This window comes from Bos grunniens, chromosome 12, assembly GCF_055505025.1.
Source record: "Bos grunniens cultivar Pamir isolate PY7600 chromosome 12, Bosgru_T2T1.0, whole genome shotgun sequence".
NCBI lineage: Eukaryota > Metazoa > Chordata > Mammalia > Artiodactyla > Bovidae > Bos > Bos grunniens.
The window spans coordinates 16,779,461-16,802,935 of record NC_141176.1 but is presented as its reverse complement, the minus strand read 5'-3'; the positions used below and the strand labels follow the sequence as shown (position 1 = coordinate 16,802,935).

Here is a 23,475-nt window from a genome sequence, read left to right as displayed (position 1 = left end):
TCACCTGAAAATGGAGTTGCGGGCAAGTTGTAAAAATCTAGCTTATTAAGAATGGCCGATAGCATGGCCATCTAGGGGTATCTCTTTTTTTTGAAAGTGTAGTATTCTAGATTTTTTTAATTTATTTTTATTTATTTAATTGAATTATAGTTGATTTACAATATTGTGTTAGTTTCAGGTGTACAGCAAAATGATTCAGCTATATAGATATACAGAGAGATTTATATAATCTTTTTCAGATTCCTTTCCATTATAGGTTATTACAAGATACTGAATATGGTTTCCTCTGCTATACAGTAGGTCTTTGTGGTTTATCTGTTTTATATATAGTAGTGTGTATATATTAATCCCAAACTTCTAATTTACCCCCCCATCTTTCCCCACTGGTAACCATAAATTTGTTTTTTATGTCTGTGAGTCTATTTCTGTTTTGTAAATCAGTTCAGTTCAGTTGCTCAGTTGTATCTGACTCTTTGCCACCCCATGGATTGCAGCACGCCAGGCCTCCCTGTCCATCGCCAGCTCCCAGAGCTTGCTCAAACTCATGTCTATTGAGTCAGTGATGCCATCCAACCATCTCATCCTCTGTCGTCCCCTTCTCCTCCTGCCTTCAATCTTTCCCAGCAGCAGGGTCTTTTCCAATGAGTCGGTTCTTTGCATCAGATGGCCAAAGTATTGGAGTTTCAGCTTCAGCACCAGTCCTTCCAATGAATATTCAGGACTGATTTCCTTTAGGATTGAGTGGCTTGATCTCCTTGCAGTCCAAGGGACTCTCAAGAGTTCTCCAACACCACAGTTCAAAGGCATCAATTCTTCGGCGCTCAGCTTTCTTTACAGTCCAGCTCTCACATACGTACATGACTGCTGGAAAAACCATAGCTTTGACTAGACAGACCTTGGTGAGCAAAGTAGTGTCTCTGCTTTTTAATATGCTGTCTAGGTAGGTCATAGCTTTTCTTCCAAGAAGCAAGCATCTTTTAATTTCATGGCTGCAGTCACCATCTGCAGTGATTTTTGGAGCCCCCCAAAATAAAGTCTGCCACTGTTTCCCTTGTTTCCCCATCTATTTGCCATGAAGTGATGGGACCAGATGCCATGATCTTAATTTTCTTAATGTTGAGTTTTAAGCCAACTTTTTCACTCTCTTCTTTCACTTTCATCAAGAGGCTCTTTAGTTCTTCGATTTCTGCCATGAGGATGGCTTCATCTGAGGTTACTGATATTTCTCCCTGCAATCTTGATTCCAATTTGTACTTCATCCAGCCCAGCATTTCGTGTGATGTACTCTGCACATAAATTAAATAAGGATGGTGACAATATACAGCTTTGACGTACTCTTTTGCTGTTTTGGAACCAGTCTGTTGTTCCATGTCCAGTTCTAACTGTTGCTTCTTGACCTGCATACAGATTTCTCAGGAGGCAGGTAAGGTGGTCTGATTTTGTAAATAAGTTCATTTATATCATTCTGTTTTAGATTCCACATATAAGGGATGTCATATGATATTTGTCTTTCTCTGACGTACTTCACTTAGTATGATAATCTCTAGGTCCGTCCATGTTGCTGCAAATGGCCTTATTTCATTCTTTTTTATGACTGAGTAATATTCCATTATATATATCTATGTGTACATCATCTTCATCCATTCATTTGTCAAGGAATAGATAGGTTGCTACCATGTCTTGGCTATTGTGTTAATAAATAATTCTTCTATGAACTTTGAGGTGTGGGTGTCTTTTCAAATTGGAATTTTCTCTGGATATACGCCAAGGCAGTTGTGTCTGTCATAGTCCCGACTGTCCCCTCCAACCACAGGTAGATAAGTGCATCCATCAAACTCTCCTGAAAAGTGAAGGAAAAGCACTCCAAAACTATAGGCAAATAACAAAAAGCTTTTGACTCCAAAGGCAGCACATCAGGGCTGTGCTGTGTGTGCTAAGTTGCTTCAGTCATGTCCGACTCTTTGTGACCCCATGGACTGTAGCCCGCCAGGCTCCTCTGTCCATGGGGATTCTCCAGGCAAGAATACTGGAGTGGGTTGCCATGCCCTCCTCAGGGGATCTTCCCAACCCATGTATCAAACCCAGGTCTCCCACACTGCAGGCAGATTCTTTACCGTTTGAGCCACCAGGGAAGCTCTTTTATCTTGCTTCATATTCTTCTTTAGCCTCTCAGCTTCAGTTTTCTCCCTCCTTCCTAAAAAAGAACCAAGAATATTTCCTGATTAATACCACCCTTTTTACTCCCTCCACAGGCTCTCAGTACTAAAGTTTTCTCTTTGTACTGTATCTGTAAATATTTATCAGTAAATATTTATCTGTAAATGATCAGGGTATGTAGGTTGTATTCATTAACTTTCAAGTACATCATTAACTTTCAAGTACATTCATTAACTTTTAAGTACATCAAATGCAGAGCTCAGTTCTTTTTTTTCCTAAGAAATTAAATAAATAATGTTTGAGATATTTTTATATTATAAGGCAACTAATAATACCAATGTGAATTTCTCTGAAGATAATCAATACTTCCTTGGCATGTTTAGGAGATTTTATTTTATTCTATTTTGCATTCCAAAACACTAATCTAACAAAGCAAACTTACGTGAGAAAAATTAGAACAATGTCCAGAGTTTTTCATTAAAGCCAAATGCATTCAGTTTTAAGAATTGTATATAAGTGTTGAACTGTATGTGTAAATATGACATCATGCTTTCCTATTTTTTTTCCTAGTGGAAAAAATAAAACAATGGTAATTCTTGCCAAATTAGTCTATCCTTATTTGGGCAAAAAAGAAAAATGGGCTACTAGAGTTGGCTTTCAAAATCAATATTTTTAATTGAATTTTTTTCCTTATCCTTGAAATCAAAAAGTCTATAAACTCCTTGCTTAGATTCTTGGTTTTCTTTTTTTTTTTTCTTTTAATAAACTTTTTATTTTGTATTGGAGTATAGCCAGTTAACAGCGTTGTGATAGTTTCAGGTAAACAGTCAAAGGACTCAGCCATACATATACATGTGCCCATTCTCCCCAAACTCCCCTCCCACCCAGACTGCCACATAACTTTGAGCAGAGTTCCTTATGCTATACAGCAGGACCTTGCTGGTATTCCATTTTAATAGATTCTTGGTTTTCTTAAAAGAGAGTTAGACATACTGCACTCCAGCTACCTGCTTTCAAGCTTTTTCTCAAGCTTTGCTCACACCAACTGTAATCTAATGTATTTTCTAGGCATTCTTGTTCCAGGGTTTATCATTAAGTCTCAAAAGAAAATATTGTCTGCCATTTGATTTTAAAAATATTTCACAGATGACTATTGTTCAGACCAAAACTTTCTTTCTACTCCAACCTCCCAATAAAAATCCTCAGTCCCCTCACAGAGGCTTATTTTCCCTTCTCAATGAGAAAGCCTTAGAAGCAACTGCGGTGGCCAGGCCCCGCTCAGCTGTTTCTTCCAGTTCTCTCCAAGATAAAGCAGAGCTCTAGCTCCCTGACCAGGGAGTCTTTATTTACGGCTTCCTTTCCACGGCAACTTCTATTAAATGGAAAAACCACAAAATCGGGGCCATCGAGATAGCAGTCTCTAAGAGGCTCTCTGAATGACCAGAGAGGAGCCATCTGTGAATGAGTTGTTTTATGGGCTTTAATCTGTGTGCTAGTTCATAAACATACTTGGGCTTAGGATAGAATGCCAATTTTGCATGACTTTTATTATTTTTAAATAATATTTTTAAAAGTACATGTATATATGATATAGCCAATTGTGTAGCAGAAAGATAGCATTCTGACCTAGTACTTATGAGACATATAGCATTTGGAAAGAAACTATGAGGAAAATATAGTTTGGATCACTCAGGTGAGAAAATGTAATGAGAAGACTTTCTTTGGCTTAATGAGGTTGATATCTCCTTAAGGAAAAAAATATCAGTGACCAACAGCGGACCCTCTGGTTCCTGCCGGAAGTTTGTTAAGTGGCTACTAGGGAAAAAATCACGGGACAGTAAGGACAGAAGGGGCCCAGCTAACTGGACTTTGATTTATAAAGAAATGTATTTTACGTACTGACTTTTTAAAGATGTGACTATATAAATGTTAGGTCACAGGTAGGAATAGATAATAGCTTTACTGTGATTTATTTTTCCCAAAATTCACCTATTCTTTATATTAGCTTATTGGTGTATACATAATGCATATTATGTTATTGGTTTGTAGTGTAATGGATATATGAAATATTTAAGGGAACCAGCTGTTTGTTTACAAATAAATTGGTTAACTTGCATGCAGAAACTGAAGCAGCACTATCCTTTATATGTACCCCTGAAGATCCCCTGGAGGAGGATGGCAACCCACTCTAGTATTCTTGCCTGGAGAATCCCATGGACAGAGGAGCCTGGCGGGTTGCAGTCCATGGGGTTCCAAAGAGTCGGACACGACTGAGCAACTAACACTCAGGAATCATGCATAAAGTGCTTCATTGCCAAATAAGTTTGAGTTCAAAAGGTTTAGAAGTTATTTTACTCTAGGACCTCTCAGAGCCTTTGATATGCTAACATGCATTGTGAATATGCAAGAGGGAGAGAGGATGTACATCTCTGGGGTGCCAGCAATGCAGGAGTTTGATCCCTGGGTCAGGAAGATCCCCTGGAGAAGGAAATGGCAACCCACTCCAGTATTCTTGCCTGGGAAATCACATGGACAGAAGAGCCTGGCAGGCTACAGTCCATGGGTCTCAAAAGAGTCAGACATGACTTACATGTATAAATACATAGGATTGGCCAAAGAGTTCATTTGGGTTTTTCTAGTGAGCTGTAAACAAAAAACCCGAACGAACTTTTGGCTGACTCAATATATATATAACATTAACATGTCTAACATGTGCTTAGTTATATATGTTAGCATATGTGTAACAATCATAATGAGGCTTCCAAGGTGGCGCTAGTGGTAAAGAAACCGTCTGCCAATGCAGGAGATGCAAGAGACACGAGTTTGATCCCTGGGTTGGGAAGATCTCCTGGATTAGGAAATGGCAACCCACTCCAGTATTCTTGCCTGGAAAATTCCATGGACAGAGGAGCCTGGGTGGCTACAGTCCATGGGGTCACAAAGAATCAGACACGACTAGAACACACACACAGCAGCAGCAACATACCTAATAAATAACACACGTATATAGCATAACTATGTATATAATAAATAAGAATTTACCACCAAATCAATATTTTAAATAGGCCAAGTGTCACTAACGCAGCACCTCCAGTAAATACTGTTCCAGGCCTATTGTTCATTAGGTGGATTTTAAAGGAACTAAAAAGTCTTCCTATTTATACTTAAGGTACTTTGCATCTAACTAAAACAGTAATTTATATGTTCCCTCGAGACAGCTTTAAGACTCTTGATGTCATTACAGGGCTATTTTCCAAGGCCAAGGCTATCATTACTGCCTTGTCAGATGCAGAACTGGGTTGGGGGTGGCGTCCCAGAGTGGCTGCTCTTCCCCAATTTAGTAGGAAATGCACTCTGGCTCTGAGGACATTCCGAGCTGTATCTCAGATCATTCCAATGCATCATTTGAAGAGGGGTCAGACCTGGACCCGGGATAAGGCCTCCTGATGAAGTGACATTGCAAAAACAGGAACAGGATCATCCCAGGCTTATCTCCTGGCAACCATATCAATGGGGAGCACAACCTACTGTGGGTTTAGAAGCAAAACCAGTTAGAACTTCCAGCAGTTTCTGGTTGGTGCAAAAAGAGCCAAGTCAGGATTAGTGGGATTCAGACTGGACCCCTGACCAGAAAGGAGCTTCACTCCAGGGAGGGTGAGCAGTGCTAGAATCCCTCACAGGAGCCACACGGGGCGTGTGGTCTAAAGGTCCGTCCCAGACACCGGCAGCCCCAGACAATCGAGAGAGAACAAGGACAGTTTCAGGTCTGCAGCTTGAAGCAAGCTGCAAGGAGTGTGTCCTTAGAGCCCAGCTCTGGGAGAAGTGTCCAGGAGGCAAACGGGCTCCCCAGCCCAGTGGTTGGAAGATGGAGCCCCAGGCCCGATGGTGAGCTGCAGGCCAATCAGGAAGCACTGCATCCACGAACTATGTCTGCAAAGATGGGCAAGGATGTATAAGAAACTGCTAACAGTGATTGCTCCCGGAAGGAAAACTCAGGGAAGGGTAGAAAAGAGATTTCATCTTTCTCTGGTACCTTTTGTTCAGTTTAAATGTTTCATTTGTGCATCCATGGGCTTCCCTGGTGGCTCAGACAGTAAAGAAGGTGCCTACTTTACAGGAGCCACAGGAGACTCGGGTTTGATTCCTGGGTCAGGAAGATCCCTTGGAAATGGCAACCCACTCCAGAACTCTTTTTTTCAAGCAATTAATTACATTTTTTAAAATACCCATTGAGAAGATGGAGCTTGGGTCAATAGTCCCTGGGGAACTGTTGGTGAGTCCTGAGGAAGAGTGCTCTATGGGATAAATCAGAAGTGAAGAAGTGAGCCAGAATATTGCAGTGAAAGGGGGGTGAGATGAGAAGGGCTTGGACCGCAAGGAGACACAGGATGGGAAATACCTGGAAGAAGCAACAGAGCCTCAGTTTTCAGCCAAGGTTTGCTGAGTCACCACTGCTGCTGCTACTGCTAAGTTGCTTCAGTTGTGTCCGACTCTGTGCGACCCCATAGAAGGCAGCCCACCAGGCTCTGCCGTCCCTGGGATTCTCCAGGCAAGAATACTGGAGTGGGGTGCCATTTCCTTCTCCAATGCATGAAAGTGAAAAGTGAAAGTGAAGTCGCTCAGTCATGTCCGACCATCAGCGACCCCATGGACTGCAGCCTTCCAGGCTCCTCCGTCCATGGGATTTCCCAGGCAAGAGTACTGGAGTGGGCTGCCATTGCCTTCTCCATGAGCCTCTGCTAAGTCAGGTCAATGCTAGGCACTGGACGTGAATGGAGGGACATCCTATCTATACCCTGCATTTATATCAGATGCCAGAGGCAAAGAGGAGACGTAGAAAGCCCTGCTTGGAGAGAGCAAATACAGAGCAGCTTATGAACATCCAGACTGAAGACACTGGAAGAAGACAAGGGAAGCAGAAACAGGAGGTATAAGCTATTTACTGGGCTTCTCAAGTGGTGATAATGGTAAAGAACCCATCTGCCAATGCAGAAGACAAGACATAAGAGAAGCAGGTTCGATTCCTGGGTCAGGAAGGTTCCCTGGAGGAGGATATGGCAGCTCATTCCAGCATTCTTGCCTGGAGAAGACCATGGACAGAGGAACCTGGCGGGTCCATGGAGTTGCAAAGAGTTGGACGCAACTGAAGCAACTGAGCACTCAAGCACACAGCTATTAACTCAAAGGATTAGGAGATTGGGAAAAAGAAAAAGTTTGAAAAGTGGCTAAAAAGACAAGTAGGCTTCCCCAGTGGAAAAGAATCTGCCTATAATGCATGAGACGCAGGTTCAATCCCTGGGTCAGGAAGATCCGTTAGGGGAGGGCATGGAAACCCACTCCAGTTTTCTTGCCTGGAGAATCCCACGGACTGAGGAGCCTGGCAGGCTTTGGTCCATGGGGTCACAGTCAGACACGACTGAGGTGCACCAAGTACGCGTGCGTGTACAAAAAGGCAAACAGAACAGAGAAACTGTTTTAATGTTTAAGATAAGGAAGATCTGAGAAGACCTGGGAAGAGAATGGAAAGCCCGTGGGGAAGGCAAGATTGGAGCCCCCATAGGAGAAAGCAGCATGAGTGTGGAGCGGAGGGTTAGAACTGGGACATCCAAAAAGGGGGTGGAGATGAGAAGGATGGAGTCCAGGAGAGAATAGAGGATGCAGAGCCCCCCCTTTGAGCCTGGAGTGAAAAAGTCAAGAGACCTGAGTACAACTGATATGCCAAAGTATTGGTTCAGAGCACTTAGGGCTTATACGCTGAGCAGTTTAGAATCTAAATGTATATGATCTGCTAAGAACAGAACTGGAGGTTGGAGGCAGGAAGGGAGATGTGTGAACAATATTTCCAAATCAGAAAACACACATTATAATCAGAAATATTTGATCTGTGACTCTCGCATCTAACGAGCACATTGACCCATCACTGAAACCTTGATGGTGTGCTCAAGTGATGTTTTTCCTCCTGGACGCATATATTTTCTTATAATCCTTTCCTAATCACAAAATCCAACATGTCTTAAAACATGTAGCTTGGTGTTTAAGATGGAAGAATAAACTGGCTCCTAATAAAAGACCCATTCCTTTCTGAATACCTCCCACAGGCAGGGCCACACCATAAAGCTTGTCCACAGCCTGTCACCTCCTCAGCTATGGAGGCCTCAGGAATCCAGTCCAACTTCCCCATTCTACAGACTAGGAAACTGAAATAGACGCGCTTCCCCATTCTACAGACTAGGAAACTGAAATAGACGCGTGAGGGTGACTTGCCCAGTGCTGCGTGCTGGCCAGTGCAGACATGTGGACCAGGACTCGGGTATCCATTTCCTGTCCGCTGTGTTCTCCTTGTCCCTCGTGAGACTGGAAGTTAACTGCCTGCCATGACCTACCCTGCTGGAAGGTCTGCTCTTGTCCTCCCATCATGATGGATCATTTGCTTTCTGCCTGAGTGCAACTTTATTATAGGGGTGTCATCTAGGGCACTAGCTCACAGGGGTGATGCTGGACAAGGGCTGTGTTGGGATCTGGTTGGAGGGGCCTGAGATGGTCTAGCTACTTGACTCTGACACAGGCAGTGCGCCCTGGGCCAGCTGAAGGGTGATGAAGATGGAGGTACCCAGAGACCAGGCGACATACAAGACCATGAGTCATCCCACATCCACTTCATGTGCAGTAACCCTCCAGAATTCTTTCTGTTATGATCAGAAAGGCTGAGTTAAAAAAATTAAAGAAAAGTTGAGCTCTTCTGACCTTTATTCCAGTGGCTACAAAATATTTTGGAGTCATGGATCTTTCGAGGTTCTTTGGACACAATTTCAAAGGTATTTGAGGCTTTCTGAATCATCTAGGGCAGATCAAGCACCACTATTCAACTCTGACCAAGCCTTCTTTATTGAAAAAAAAAATTCTCAAGCAGGCTGTTCCATGATGCAATCTCAAAGAAGATTCTACTTTTTATGTGCAACAAGTTTTTCTTGTCCTGAACCCCTGACCTTTCTTTTGGGCACAGAGGGGACTGGGTGACGTTGGAATTGTCTTCCCACTCAGAAGTAGAAGAGGGATAGCTGAGGTAAGGCTGATGCTGAAGACTCCCCCAGCGCCCCCATTTTTAACACCTTCAACACCTGCTCAAGCTTCTCCAGCCCTGCACCGGCTTTGATCCCCACCCAGCCAGTCCTAATTGCCTCCCACAGTCCAGATTAGATTATTCACGTGTGCTCAGGCCTTTCCCAGCATTGCTGCCATCTGGCTAATGACGGGGCGCCATATGTCAGCAGCAGGGTATGGGTCCCCGCCTGTGGGTTGGGGCGCAGACCTGCCCTTGTGAACAGCATGGCTTCCCAGTGTGTGGCTCACCCCCCGCTGGCACAAGGCGTTTCTGTGACGTGAGTCTGTACCTAGGACACAGATGATGGAGCTTCCTCCCACACTGAACTGAGGTGGTGGTAAACGGCATAGATGTGTTTGCGTTCCCTTCAAGTCATCCATCACCTTCCATTTACCCAGAGCTGCTTCCCATATAGGCCCAGATATTATCTAACTAAGCAACCCATTACCCCTGCAAGGTTAAAAATCAGAAGTGGATGCATGCTAAAGTCATTTCAGTCGTGCCTGACTCTTTACAACCCCATGAGCCATAGCCCATGAGTCTCCTCTGTCCATGGGGATTCTCCAGGCGAGAATACTGGAGTGGGTTGCCATGCCCTCCTCCAGGGAATCTTCCCGACCCAGGATTCAAACCTGTCTCTTGAGTCTCCTGCATTGGAGATCGCGTTCTTTACCACTGCTGCTGCTGCTGCTAAGTCACTTCAGTCGTGTCCAACTCTGTGCGACCCCATAGACGGCAGCCCACCAGGCTCCGCCGTCCCCAGGATTCTCCAGGCAAGAACACTGGAGTGGGTTGCCATTTCCTTCTCCAATGCATGAAAGTGAAAAGTGAAAGGGAAGTCGCTCAGTCGTGTCCAACTCTTCACAACCCCATGGACTGCAGCCTACCAGGCTCCTACGTCCATGGGATTTTCCAGGCAAGAATACTGGAGTGGGGTGCCATTGCCTTCTCCACCACCTAGAAAGCATCCCCACCACCCCCCAAAAAATAAAGAGGCAAACACTTTACTATTGAGTTCAGTAGATGCTATGGTAAACACCCAACACCCTCCCCAAGGCGTTCCAGATTACTCAGGTCATGCAGTGAATTATGACTGAGAGGAAATGCACTTTTCAAGCCTGATGATAAAAACATATTAGATATCTGTAACAGAAGCAGGTACTTTCTGTCTTCATACTTCATCAGATGGGAAACTGTTAAGTGTGTTGGTTACCTTGTGTGAGTGGCGCTTCTATGTGTAAACACAACAGGGGAATCGAAAAGTGCAGGTTTATGGTAGCCTCATGATCGGACAGGGGAGAAACACACTTCTTCCAGGTCCTTGATTAGGCTATGCTGTGCTCCATTGGCTCTTTCTAATTACATGAGCCTCTTCCTGTAGAACAGAACCATTTGGGTCCACATGACTGCATTGTCTTACCTGTTTCCTTTTATTATTCTTGAAAATCCAAGAGATCCTCTAGGCTTAAGGTTTTCAGAAAATAAAGCCTGGCTTTCCTTCACTTCCCCTGGCCCAAGCTTCCTTTTCAACTAAATAATTATTTGAATGCAAATGAGTGGTATTAAATGCAAGACTCTTCATAATGGGCCATTTTCTTGAACTGTTGACTTCAGTAGGCAAACAAATGTGTGGTCAGTATCCATTGGCCAATCCGGTCTAACTTGAGCAAGCCCAGGAAAACTCCAGAAGGCCTTCGTAACATGAGGAAGGTGGAATGTGTGACAGTCATAAGATCTAGTCCAGTTAGTTGTTCTCACAATAACAGTGAAAATCTGGTGTTCACTTAAAATTTATTTTTGTTGTTGTTCTCACAACAACAGTGAAAATCTGGTGTTCACTTAAAATTTATTTTTGCAAGTTGTCATTGAAGTGCAAATTTGCTGCCATTGACCTTGTCCTTGATTTTTCCTTCAAGTACCTAAAACAATAAGCTTTTTTAAATTGCATGATTTCGGAAGACCAGAGAAGTTCAGGAAAATAATGTGTTATATAGTTATATAGTTCAGTTATTAACTACTGAACTAACCAGAGTTCTTGAAGGCCAAGGTTATTGAAACACTGTGTATCACGGAAAGAGAACTGAACTGAAAATGAGGGGGCAGCCCTCTTCCTAGCAAAGCCCACAGTGAGCTGTGTCACTGTGACCAAGTTATTTAATTTCTCTGGAATTCAGTGTCTGCTATGTCAAATGAAGGGATTGCACAGTGCATACCTAAGATCTTTTTTTCTCTAAAATGTCATTATTCTCAAAAGTATAGTTTAATCAATTATTTCAAGTTTCTGTACTACCAAAAGTATTTTGATAGTACTACTTATCTAGAAGAAGGAAAAGACACATTTCTTTTTTTTTTTTAGTTCTATTTTTTTTTAAACTGGAAGATAATTGCTTTACAATGTTATTTTGGCTTCTGCCATGCAACAAGATGAATCAGCCATAAGCATGCATCTGTCCCTTCCCTCTTGATCCTCCCTCCCACCACCCAGCCCATCCCACCCCTGTAGGTTGTCACAGGTCATCCAGTTGCGCTCCCTTTGCTATACAGCAGTTTCCCATTGGCTGTTTTACATATGGTAATGTATGTATTTCAGTGCTACTCTCTCAATTCGACCCACCCTCTTTTTTCTCCACTGTGTGCACAAGTCTGTTCTCTAGGTCTGCATCTTTATTCCTGCCCTGCAGATAGGTTCATCAGTACCATTTTTCTAAATTCTATTTATATGCATTAATATACGATATTTGTTTTCCTCTTCACTCTGTGTAACAGGCTGTAGGTTCATCCACCTCACTAGAACTGACTCAGATTCATTCCTTTTCATGGCTGAGTAATATTCCATTTTATATATATATATATATATATATATATATATATATATATATATATGTACCACGACTTCTTTATCTATTCATCTGTGGATTGCTTCCACGTCCTGGCTATCGTAAATAGTGCTGCAGTGAACAGAGTAGGGTAAAATTAGGAATGGCTAATGAGAAGCCTGAGGAAATGGCAACCCACTCCAATGTTCTTGCCTGGAAAAGCCCACAGACAGAGGAGCCCGGTTGGCTGCAGTCCATGGTGTGACTGAAGCAACGTGACTGAAGAGTCCTCGTGACAACGAGGAGCCTAAGGCTGGCAGAAGGAGAAACTAGTATCTTGAATAAGCCAGGAAACACATAATCATCTGTCATACAATGAGGAGTATGAAGTATTGCAGGAAAATTTAATTCTAAGATTCATCATAATTAGACTATTATTGGATCTTTCCCTTTTATTTACTTTTTTGAATATTTATTTATCTATTTGGCTGTGCCAGGTCTTGTGGCATGTGGGCTATTCAGCTGTGACATGTGGGATCTAGTTCCTAGGCCAGGGATCAAACCCTGGCCCCCTGAATTGGAACACAGAGTCTTACCCACTGGACCACCAGGGAATCACTGAATCTTCCACCTTTGAATACTGTGTTGTTTCTCTGGAAGCAGTAAGCAAGGAATCTTAATGTTGCAGAAAACAAAATCCATTTCAGAAGGAAATAAGAGGGTGCAATGTTAGCACTGGAGAAGAAACTGAGGGAAAGACCATCTCAACGTCAATCTCAAAAGCTAGGCAGTTAAGTGAGTTTAAGGAAAGTCCAGAATTTTCATATGGCTTGATATGTTAATGTGGTGGGCACCTAAGTTATGAAGAAGGAACCATGATAGTGAAATAACGCTGACATTGTTTCTGATTATATTGATGCATGTACGCAAAATAAATTCTATTAAAATAACTTTTATGTGTAAAATCATGAGTGTCATCCGTACATAAAATAAACACATCAAGGAATTTTACTCATTAATGCATCATATTTCAGCTGCTTCAGAGGAGAATTCAAATTAGGGACCTCCCTGATGGTCCAGGGGCTAAGACTGTGCTTCGAATCCAGGAGGCCGAGGTTTGAACCCTGGTCAGGGAACTAGATCCCACATACCTCAACTGAGAGCCATGCCACTCAACTAAGAGTTCGCATGGCATACCTAAAGATCCCAGATGCTGCAAATTAGACCCAGCATAGCCAAATAAAATAAATGAATAAATATTCTAAAAATTAATACACAGATACAGATACAGATAAGGCATGCTGAAGTGAATGCATAAGTAGCAAAGGAGTGTATCCACAGAGCACTTGTCAATTGCCCTCCACCAGATACAACTGATTTGCAATTCTGTGGACAAGAATCATTTTCATTATTACTGGTTTCCTACAATTTACAGAGTTGTAAAATAGCTCTGAGGCAGAAAAAAAGGGGAGATAACTCAGAAAAAATGCACTGGACAGAACATTCAGTAATCTTTTTCTTTTTTTTAATTCCTTCCAAGTCTTTCACAATTTTTCCTGCCAATTTACACTGAAGGGCTGTAACGCTGTAGAGCATAAGGAACCCAGGACATGGCCATAGGCAGCCCTGGGTTTGAATTCCTTTGTTATTTTGAGCAATATACTCGACTCCTGTGAGTCTCAGTTTCCTTTTCAGTAAAATGGGGGAGGACAATCCCTACCTTTCAGAGTTGTTATTAGGATTAAATAAAATAAACATATAAAGAAATGAATGCCATTCACCAAATAGTTCAGAAGAAGCGCCTTTATTATTACTGCCTTTATTTGGCAGTAATAATTACACAGAAAAGTCCATAGCATACCAAAGAGATAATATGGCTTTATTGTTCAAGAAATGTGTCTTTCTGGGATCCAGAAATAGACGTAACAGTGCTCTGTAAATTACAAAAATCATGTATAAAAGCTTAGTTATTTGTCATTACTTGCTGATGGGAGTAGAAAACTATATAGTCCTTTGGAAGACAGTTTGGGAGTTTTGTAAAACTAAACACACTCTTACATATGATATAGCAATCAGGCTCATTAATATTCAGCCAAATGAGTTGAAAAGTTATGTCCACATAAAAAGCTTCACAGGAATGTAGGTGGCAGCTTTGTTCATAACTGTCAAAACTTGGAAACTACTAAGATGTCCTTCAACTGAAAAATAAATGGAGGTATATCCACACAATGGGATATTATTCAGTGATGAAAAGAAATGAGCTATCAAGCCACAGAAGGTCACAGAGGAAGCTTAAATGCATATTGGTAAGTGAAAGAAACCAATCTGAAAAGGTTACATACAGTATAATTCCAGTTATATGACATTCTGTAAAAGGCAAAAATATGGAGATAATTAAAAGATCAGTGGTTTCCAGGGGTTGTGAGAGGGAGGGAGGGATCAATAGGAGTACAGAGGATTTTAAGGGCGTTGAAACTCTGCTATGTGCTATTTTCATGCTGGGTTCACATCATTATACATTTTTCAAAACTCATAGGAGGTACACACTAAGAGCGAACTCTAAGGGGAATTTGGGGGAGAATGGACACATGTATATGTCTCGTTGAGTCCCTTTGCTGTCCACCTGAAACTGTCACAACATTGTTAATCAACTATAATATAAAAAAAAAAGTTAAAAAACAACAGAGTGAACTATAATGCAAACTATGGACTTCAGATGATAATAATGTGTCGATATCAGCTTATCAAATATCACATGTACTACACTAGTGCAAGATGTTAAGGGAGACACTGAAGGTGCACAGGTGAGACAGTGTGTGCGAACTCGCTGTACCTTTCACTCAACTTTTCTGTCAACCTAAAACTGCTCCCTTCAAAATCCATTAACTGTTTAAAAATTAATTATTACCTTGTACTGAGTGTGTGATCTTGAGCAAGGTCTCATTTCCTTCTGTGTAAAAAGGATATAAATGTAGGATCTTCCCTCACAGAGCCGTGGTGGGCACAGGGCATGGCAGTTCTGATATTCAGCAGGTACTTGGTGCATCTGGACCATTATTCAAATATGGATCACTTCCTTACCCTTCAGCAAATGCCTTCCCTGCGCACGTGCTCCCCACCACAGACACCCTCCCCCTTAGATTCCTCACACTTCCTCAGGTGGTCAGCTGCTCTAATCATGGTACATAATTCCTTTATCCTTCCTGTAACATTCAGAACCTATTGGGCCATCACTAGAGATGAGAATCTTGTCGCTCCAGTGACACAAGTGAACAGCACTGTCATTAATTTGGATGACTGTTCTTAGATGTTGCCATCACCAAGAAATAATTTTAAAAAAGAGACTGTCAGAGTATTCCCAGTGAATCTGAGGCTCTTGCTTTGGAGACAAAGTGAGAGGAAGAAGTGAATTTATTTAGAGAGAAATACTCCACAGAGTGTGGACCATTTCGGAAGGCGAGAGAATCCTGAAATATGGTGTGGTTCATTTTTAAATTTTTGTTTATTCATTTGTTTAATTTATTTTTGGCTGCATGGGTCTCTCACGGCAGTGGCCTCCCTTGTTGCAGACCACAGGCTCCAGGTACGAAGGCTTCAGTAGTTGCAGCACTTGGGCTACAGAGCCTGAGCTCAGTAGCTGTGACCCACACACGACAGGTGAGACCCTCCCAGACCAGGGATCGAACCCATGTCCCCTGCACTGGCAGATGGATTCTTAACTACTGGACCACCAGGGAAGTCCCTGGCATGGTTCGTCTTTATGGACTGGGTAATTTCATAGGCTAATGAGTGGGGGGATTATTCCAATCACTGGGGGAAAGGGGCAGTGGTTTCCAGGAATTGGGCCACCACCCACTTTTTGGCCTTTCATAGTCAGCCTCAGAACAGTCATGAACCTGGTGGGTCTGTCATTTAGCATATGCTAACATAGTAAAATGAGCATAAACGGAGGCTCAAGGTCTACTGGAAGTATATCTTCTCTCATTTTTAAAATGTCACCTTTCCATAAAGTATCATTTTTATATGGGTGCCGAGAGCATGTCTAGGGATCATTAACTCACTGAGTTCACTGGGCAGGATGTGGGTCTCATGCCACCATTATTTTATTGTTTTGGGGCATGCCTCGTGCTTCTGTTGCGTGCTTTGGTTGCTAAGCAAGTCTGCCAGGTTTTGCGGTTAAGCAAACCTTCTTTCTTGAGTGATCATTAACTTCCAGGGATCTCCCAAACTTCCTTCTTTACTAACAATCCCCTAGAGGGATTAACTCTTTAATTACCTACTTTGTCCCTCCCTAGCATTATTCTCTCTGACCAATGCACCAGTCACAGACTGAATGGCCAAGGACTCAGGGTCGGAAAGCTCTCTGTTGGGCTGACGGAATAAAAGGAGGAGGGAGGGAGGAGATCTCTGCTTGTTGGCAGATAAGAGCCAGAGTCCTGGTCTCATTATTCCCATGGGTCTCTCCACCATGGGGAGGAACCAGCTAGAATGTTTCCTCCCAGCTTTTCTCAAAGAGGGCTGAAGGGCTGGGTGAGTTCCTCAGCATCTCCGGGAGCGTCCAGGAATTTGTACTCCACAGCCAAGGAGGCAGAGCGCTGCACAAGAATGAAAAGAAATCCTACTCTGTTGTGACTTAGGTTTCATTCATTCATTTCTTTCTTTCTTGGCTGATTGGTCCCCTGGCAGATGGACTGTGGGCTCCATGAGAAGAAGCTTCTAATGGGGGAAAAACTTAGTGTGGAACGGAGATGAAATCAAGCCAATTTTTAATGTACCTGACATCCTCAGAAAATGAATTATCTACATTGTAGCCTTTGTATTATAAAAAGCAGCCTCTGAAGTTAATACAGAGACATAAGGCTGCGGAAAAAAGTAAGGCTCAGTCTTCCCTCAATCTCACTGAAATGCTATCTGGCTGTTTCAGCTAAAATGTAATTAAATGGTAATCACTGTGATGAAAGCCAGCCATGCAAAATGAATATCAAATGGACAGGATTATGAACTTAAAATAGCATGAGAAAATCCAAACAGATTTTTATCTTGAAAATTTCTCTCTCCCCTCTCTTTTTTTGGTCTTATTTTTATTTCAGGAAGAGGAAAGATGTGTATGGGCGAATAGCACTTATAACAGAAAGAAACATTTTACCCAGCAGGCTTAATCTAGTCTAAGGAACAACACAACTGTGTGACAATAGTTTTAAGTTCTTAAAACCCCTGCAAAACCTTGGATGAAATGAATCGATAAATGATTCATTAAACAACCCCATTTTTCCCCCAAGAGTCTGGAGAATAAACATTGTGAAGTTAAATCACCTTAGGGACCTCAATAATCTGCTCTAGTGCATCTGCCCTTGGAACACGTTGACAGAGGTGTTGGAGGCGGGTGTTGTCTCAGAGAAAGGCTGGGTGCAGACACCAGAAGGGCAGATGGACTGTGAGCAGAAAAACAATTGGGAACTGTTTCATCTGCCCGTGTGTGCCCTACCTTCATGCTCCACCTCTGCTTAAGATGCTGCCTTTTTTCTGGCCACGAGGCGGCATGTGGGGATCTTAATTCTCCAGTTCCCCCACCAGGGATCAAACCCATGCACCCTGCATTGGAAACATAGGGTCTTAACCACTGGACCACCAGAGAAGTCCCTGGTGCTATTCTTCTTAATCCACTTCAACACTTGGACAATTCGACTTTGAAGTATCTTCACTGGGTGCAGGACTCCATAAAGACTAACAGAATTCCTTAGGATTCAAGCAAAGGGACAAGAATCCCACGGCTGCCATGAAGTGTCACCTATATGAGTGATGAGGGACAAAACAACACTCTTTTTCATTTTAAGGAAAAATTTTAAGAAGTATCATTTCGAACACAGACAACACTAACAGAAATTGAGGTAGAAGAAGAAAAAAAAATTCAGCCAACTCTGCTGCTGCTGCTGCTACTAAGTCACTTCAGTCGTGTTCGACTCTGCAACCCCATAGACAGCAGCCCACCAGGCTCCCTGTCCCTGGGATTCTTCAGGCAAGAACACTGGAGTAGGTTGCCATTCTATGTCCTCTAAAATACCAAATAGTTTTTATCTGAACTCCCTTTTTAGTTCTTTTTCATACGCATCCATATTGTTTATAAAATTATGGTAAATGAGCCTGAGTTCTAGGGCCAGGAAGCTGCAAATAATGAGCCAATCCTCTGCAACAAGAGAAGCCACTGCAATGAGAGAGAAACCCGCTCTCCACAACTAGGGAAAACCTGACTGAACAAAGTGACGAAGACCCAGTGCAGCCATAAAAAAATACGTAGGATAAAATTTTGTTAAAGTAGAAAAACGTGACATGAATCGTCTTCATTCAACTTGTATCACAGTCATTTCCCCATGGTTCCCAGTTGCTGCTGCTGCTGCTAAGTCGCTTCAGTCCTGTCCAACTCTGTGCGACCCCATAGACGGCAGTCCACCAGGCTCCGCCGTCCCTGGGATTCTCCAGGCAAGAACATTGGAGTGGGTTGCCATTTCCTCCTCCAGTGCATGAAAGTGAAAAGTGAAAGTGAAGTCGCTCAGTCGTGTCCGACTCTTCGAGACCCCATGGACTGCAGCCTACCGGGCTCCTGCACCCATGGGACTTTCCAGGCAAGCGTACTGGAGTGGGGTGCCATTGCCTTCTGCTGGTTTCCAGTTAAATCAATGCAAAAACTTTCATGAGTCATTATACAAAATGAGTACTTCCATTATTCTCCGTTTCTCCATAAAATAACACAAGTAAATAACGTTTGTATAACTAGGAGTTCTACACTTTGTTTCACCTGAGGCTTCCAGCAACTCCCTGAAGATGACTTTGTTATTCATTTCCTTTTCACAGCTGAGGAAAGAAAGACTCTGAGAGATGAAGTTACCTGTTTTTGAATACAGAGCCTGAAGGCCTTGGGTGTTGACTTGAGCCCTGTGCTTCCAGGGCTCAAGACTCCATTTGCTTTGCAGATGTTGGTTCTGGAAGATCTTTACTTTTAGAACCTAACTGCCCAATAACTTCTTACCCGTGACACAAGTATCCCTGTCAATAAGCAGAGCTCTCTGGCTTTATGAAAGGACCTCACAGCCCCCTACATGGGGTAATTTGAAGACTCTGAGAAGTCTTTCATGCTCCTAAATATCCCATCCATCAGGCCTCCTGCAATGCCTCTATTAGAAAGGCATTTCTCTGAGCTTGGGTGACCTTTTGGTCTTTAAGAGGCCCTTATTAAAATCTCCAAAACATTGACAGGGATGACTGCATAAACAAGGTTTTGCTAAACCTAGCAAGAGATTGTTTTCCAGTCCTTGATGTGCATGGGCTACCAGACATCTGCTGTTTTCTTTGCTCCATACCCTTCCCCCACTCTCACGTAATGGAATTGCCTCTCCCTCCCAGTGACATGGTTATTATGGAAACAGTCGTGTTAGAATAATATAATTATTGGTGCTGCTCGTTCCAGTGTCAGAATTGAGTTATTCAAATCTATCTTGAGACTTTGGGATTGAGATGCAGAGAAAAAGACACCCCCCTCCCCACCTCCTTTTTTCTCTTGCTCACTAAAAACCAATTTTACAGTCCTACTGAAAGCAAAAGCAAAAACTCTCTGCTCAGAGGATTGGGAAGACAAAAATTGAGTCCAGTTCTAAAGAAACCTATAAAACCACAAGTTTTGAGCAGTTTTAATTTCAAGAAGGAGTTAAATAAATGTTAGTAATCACTCACACATCATCACAACTTGCGTACATTTAGTTCATCCTCTAGTCAATAAATACCGACTGAAAACTGACCATTCCAGGCCTCGGAGACACAGAGATGAAATCAGCTTCCTCCTCAAGGCTGATGAGAGAGCCTGGCAGGCAAACAAATTATTTCAATACACGTGACCAGCTCCCCAAGGACAATAAATGTGTTAGGTACTATAACCAAGGAAGGTACGATTATGGAAGAAGAGGGGCCCAGCATGGGGTCAGATGAACTTCAAGAAGGTGTTAATGTTTTTTAAAAAATAAGGTCTTTTTAAAAATTTATTTATTTATCTGGCTGCATCGGGTCTTAGTTGCAGCAGGTGCTCTAGATCTTTCCTTGTGGCACTCAGATGCTCTCGTAGTGGGCTCCAAGGCATGTGGGATCTTACTTTCTGGATCAGGGATTGAACCGAAGTCTGCTGCATTGAAAGGAAGATTTTTAACCACTGAACTCTACCAGGGAGGTCCCAAGACATTAACTTTTGAGCAATCTTTGCTGGATGAGTGGGGTTTTCTGATGAAAGACGCTGGGCATATAGACACCGAGTTTGGGTGTGTACAATGCTCCATGTGGGGAGAGCAGGGTATGTGAATGAACGGAGGAGAATAAAGTGTGGTGTTTGGGGGAAGACTTGCAGCCTGTGGGGATGAACCTCAGGATGCAGGAGGAACAGGAGCCCTCAGGGAAACAGAAGGACAGGAAGCAGAAAGTCAAGGAAGAGCCATCCTGTGCTGGGCTTCGCTCTGGGCTGATAGACTCCATCCTGTGTTTGAGGATGATTTCTTTGAAGGCAGAAGAGTAAGAGGTTAAGCACATGGGGTCTGTGGGCAGCTAGACTGGGGTTCAGAGTCCCAGCTCTGATGCCAGTAGCTGTGTGACCTTGAATAAACTGATGATCCTCTCTAAGCAGTAGTTTTCTCATTTGCAAATTGGTGCTCTTCATGGTATATAGCACAAAGGCTTCTTGAGAGAATTAAATGAGTCATGTTTTGAAAGCACTTAGGCACAGAATCTGACAACTGTACTGATGACTTAATATAAAGTAGATCCTATTAGTACTTTGAGTAGCAGTAGGTTGATGGCTCCAAAAGGGAGTAAAGACACAGGGTATATCTAAGGATCTCTCAGGGCTTCCCAGGTGGCTCAGTGGTAAAGAATCTGCCTGCCAATGAAAAAGACCTGGGTTTGATCCCTGGGTCAGGAAGATTCCCTGGAGGAGGAAATGGCAACGCACTCCAATATTCTTGCCTGGGAAATCCCATGGACAGAAGAGCCTGGTGGGCTACAGACCATGGGGTTGCAAAAGAGTCAGATGTGACTCAGTGACCAAACAATAACACGGATATCCCAAGGAGGAGAAAACTATCACCACTTCTGTAGAGAAAGTTTAGAAATCTTGTTCACCGGACATCATTTCCTGTCCACCTTGCAAATTGTCTGGAAATGTGTTTCCAGGTAGCCGTGCAAGAGAAAAACTATTAGGAAAAACAGTGAGATAAGTTTCATTGAATAGTTTATGTAAAATATATAAAACCAAAGACACTTGAAAATTGCTAAGAGAGCAAATAAATCTTAAAAGTTTTCATCACAAGAAAAAAAAGTCTTGTAACTATGTATGGTGACAGATGTTAACTAGACTTACTGCAGTGATCATTTTATAATATATACAAATATCAAATCATCACATTGTACCCCCTGAAACTAGTATCATGTAACATGTCAATTAATCCTAAATAAAGAATAAATTAAATTAAATAAAGACAAGAGTCAAGGAGGTTTAACGTGTCTTGTTTACATCAGTTTGGGCTTCAACACACTGGAGAAAACCAAGATTTCATTTTTTTTCTCAACAGAAGAACAAACTGGCCTTTGATGCAGATGTGTTTAGCTGATTAAAGAGTTTGTAAAATGTGCGGGACCTTTTTCTCTTTGTCAGATTGGCAAGCAACAAGGAAAGACGATCGATGCACTGGAAAATAGAGTGTGTGGGGGCCTTTTGTTGTGGGCTACTTTGGGGAAGCTGAAATATTAAAATCTAATCACTTCTAAGCAAACAACGAGTCTGCAGAATGACAAAACATTGGAGCATATGTTGATTATTTAGATGACAATGGACTATTTGGCCAAAGAATCAAAGCTTTGTTGTCCATGATGCCAAACATCTGGATACTTAGAAGCAGCTGTTTGGCAACCTGTGGACCAAATAGAAGTATCATTGTACCACTGTGGGTCTAGACTGCTTTCTGTCTGATCTGCCCACTGTCCATAAGATACGGTCCCACAAACACTGTTGACAAAGCAAGGGCAGATATTAGCTTGGGTTAAGGTCAGGTAGTAAAGTCAATGGAGACAATTTTTCACTGGATTTAGATCTAACCAGCAGATGTGGGGCAGATCTATTAGACAGACCGAACCTCTTAAATGCAATAGAAATGCAATTCAGAAAGCTGCAGTGTATCAGCACAATACAGGAAGTAGTCTGGAACCCAGGGCAAGAGTGATACCTCCTTGCTTCATCTTTTGCTGTCACTAGCATGGCGTAATGAAAAGAGCATAGGGGACTTCCCTGATGACCCCATGGTTGAGAAGCCTCCTGCCAGTTCAGGGGATCTGGGTTTGATCCCTGGTCCCAGAACTAGGATCCCACGTGCCTTGGGGCAGCTAAGCCTGTGCACCAAAGCTCCATACCTGGCTCAGAGCCCACACACAGGAGCTGCTGATATCAGGTAAGCTTCTCATCAGGGACAGGCTGAACCCCAGTCCCTCCAAAGCGTTGACGGTGTGTGAGGAGGTTGGGCAAAATCATTTCTAAATGTTCTTCAAATTCAAAACTCCCCTGAGTTCCTTTTTTCTTAATTTTTAATTAATTTATGTACTTATTTGGCTATGCCAGGTATTAGTTTCAGGATCTAGTTCTTTGAGCAGGGATTGAACCCAGGTCTCTCACACTGGGAGCTCAGTCTTAGCCACTAGACCACCAGGGAAGTCCTCAACAGCCCCCTCCCCGAGTTTCTTACATCAATATTCAATTGGAGGAAAGCAGCAAGAACTAAACTTGATTCCTGGAAAAAGATCATTTCATTTACATGCAGAATGAGAAACTCCATATGAATAAACATCAAACGCGACTCTCCAAAGCTTTTTACTGGCTCCAAACCCAGACTATTACTTAGCAAAGCCTAACACAAACAACTCACCAGCGTGTTCACAATGTCCTGTGCTTTAAAGTGTCAGAATTTCAGCTTCTCCCGCTCTTGTTGGGTTGGCCCCAGAACAAGATAAGGGACCAGAGGATCTTGTTGGCAAGTGAAAGACTGAAAACAGTAACAGCGGTTATCAGGGTAGCTGTGCCATTCAGCCTCACTTAGGCTGTAATTACTGGCTGCCCAGATAAAAGTTCTTTGGGGTGGAGCTATCAATGTCTCTTGCTTTGCAAACAAAATGCCATTCTTTCCATCAAACTCGCTTTTAGGCGAGAGAAAGGACAGCCCAGCTTTGGACACAGAGCCCTTGTTGAAAAATCAGTGTTGTGAAGAGAAAAATTCTCTTTGGAAAATGTGAATTTCTCTTTGTCAGAAATAAAGTGTACTGTGAAGAAGTCAAGAAACATAAGTTTTCTTTAAATATTTTTCTTCACATTTTCTTAAATTC

General features: G+C 42.6%; 1 long non-coding RNA gene across 1 annotated transcript; it reads right to left on the bottom strand.

Moving 5' to 3' along the window:
* Nucleotides 1-111: 111 nt before the first annotated feature.
* LOC147361431 (uncharacterized) lies at nucleotides 112-23,159 on the bottom strand. Its single transcript, XR_015137894.1, has 3 exons — nucleotides 23,022-23,159; nucleotides 2,115-2,194; nucleotides 112-1,840 (listed from the first exon to the last, which is right to left on the bottom strand). It is a non-coding gene; the product is annotated as an uncharacterized LOC147361431 (long non-coding RNA).
* Nucleotides 23,160-23,475: the final 316 nt, after the last annotated feature.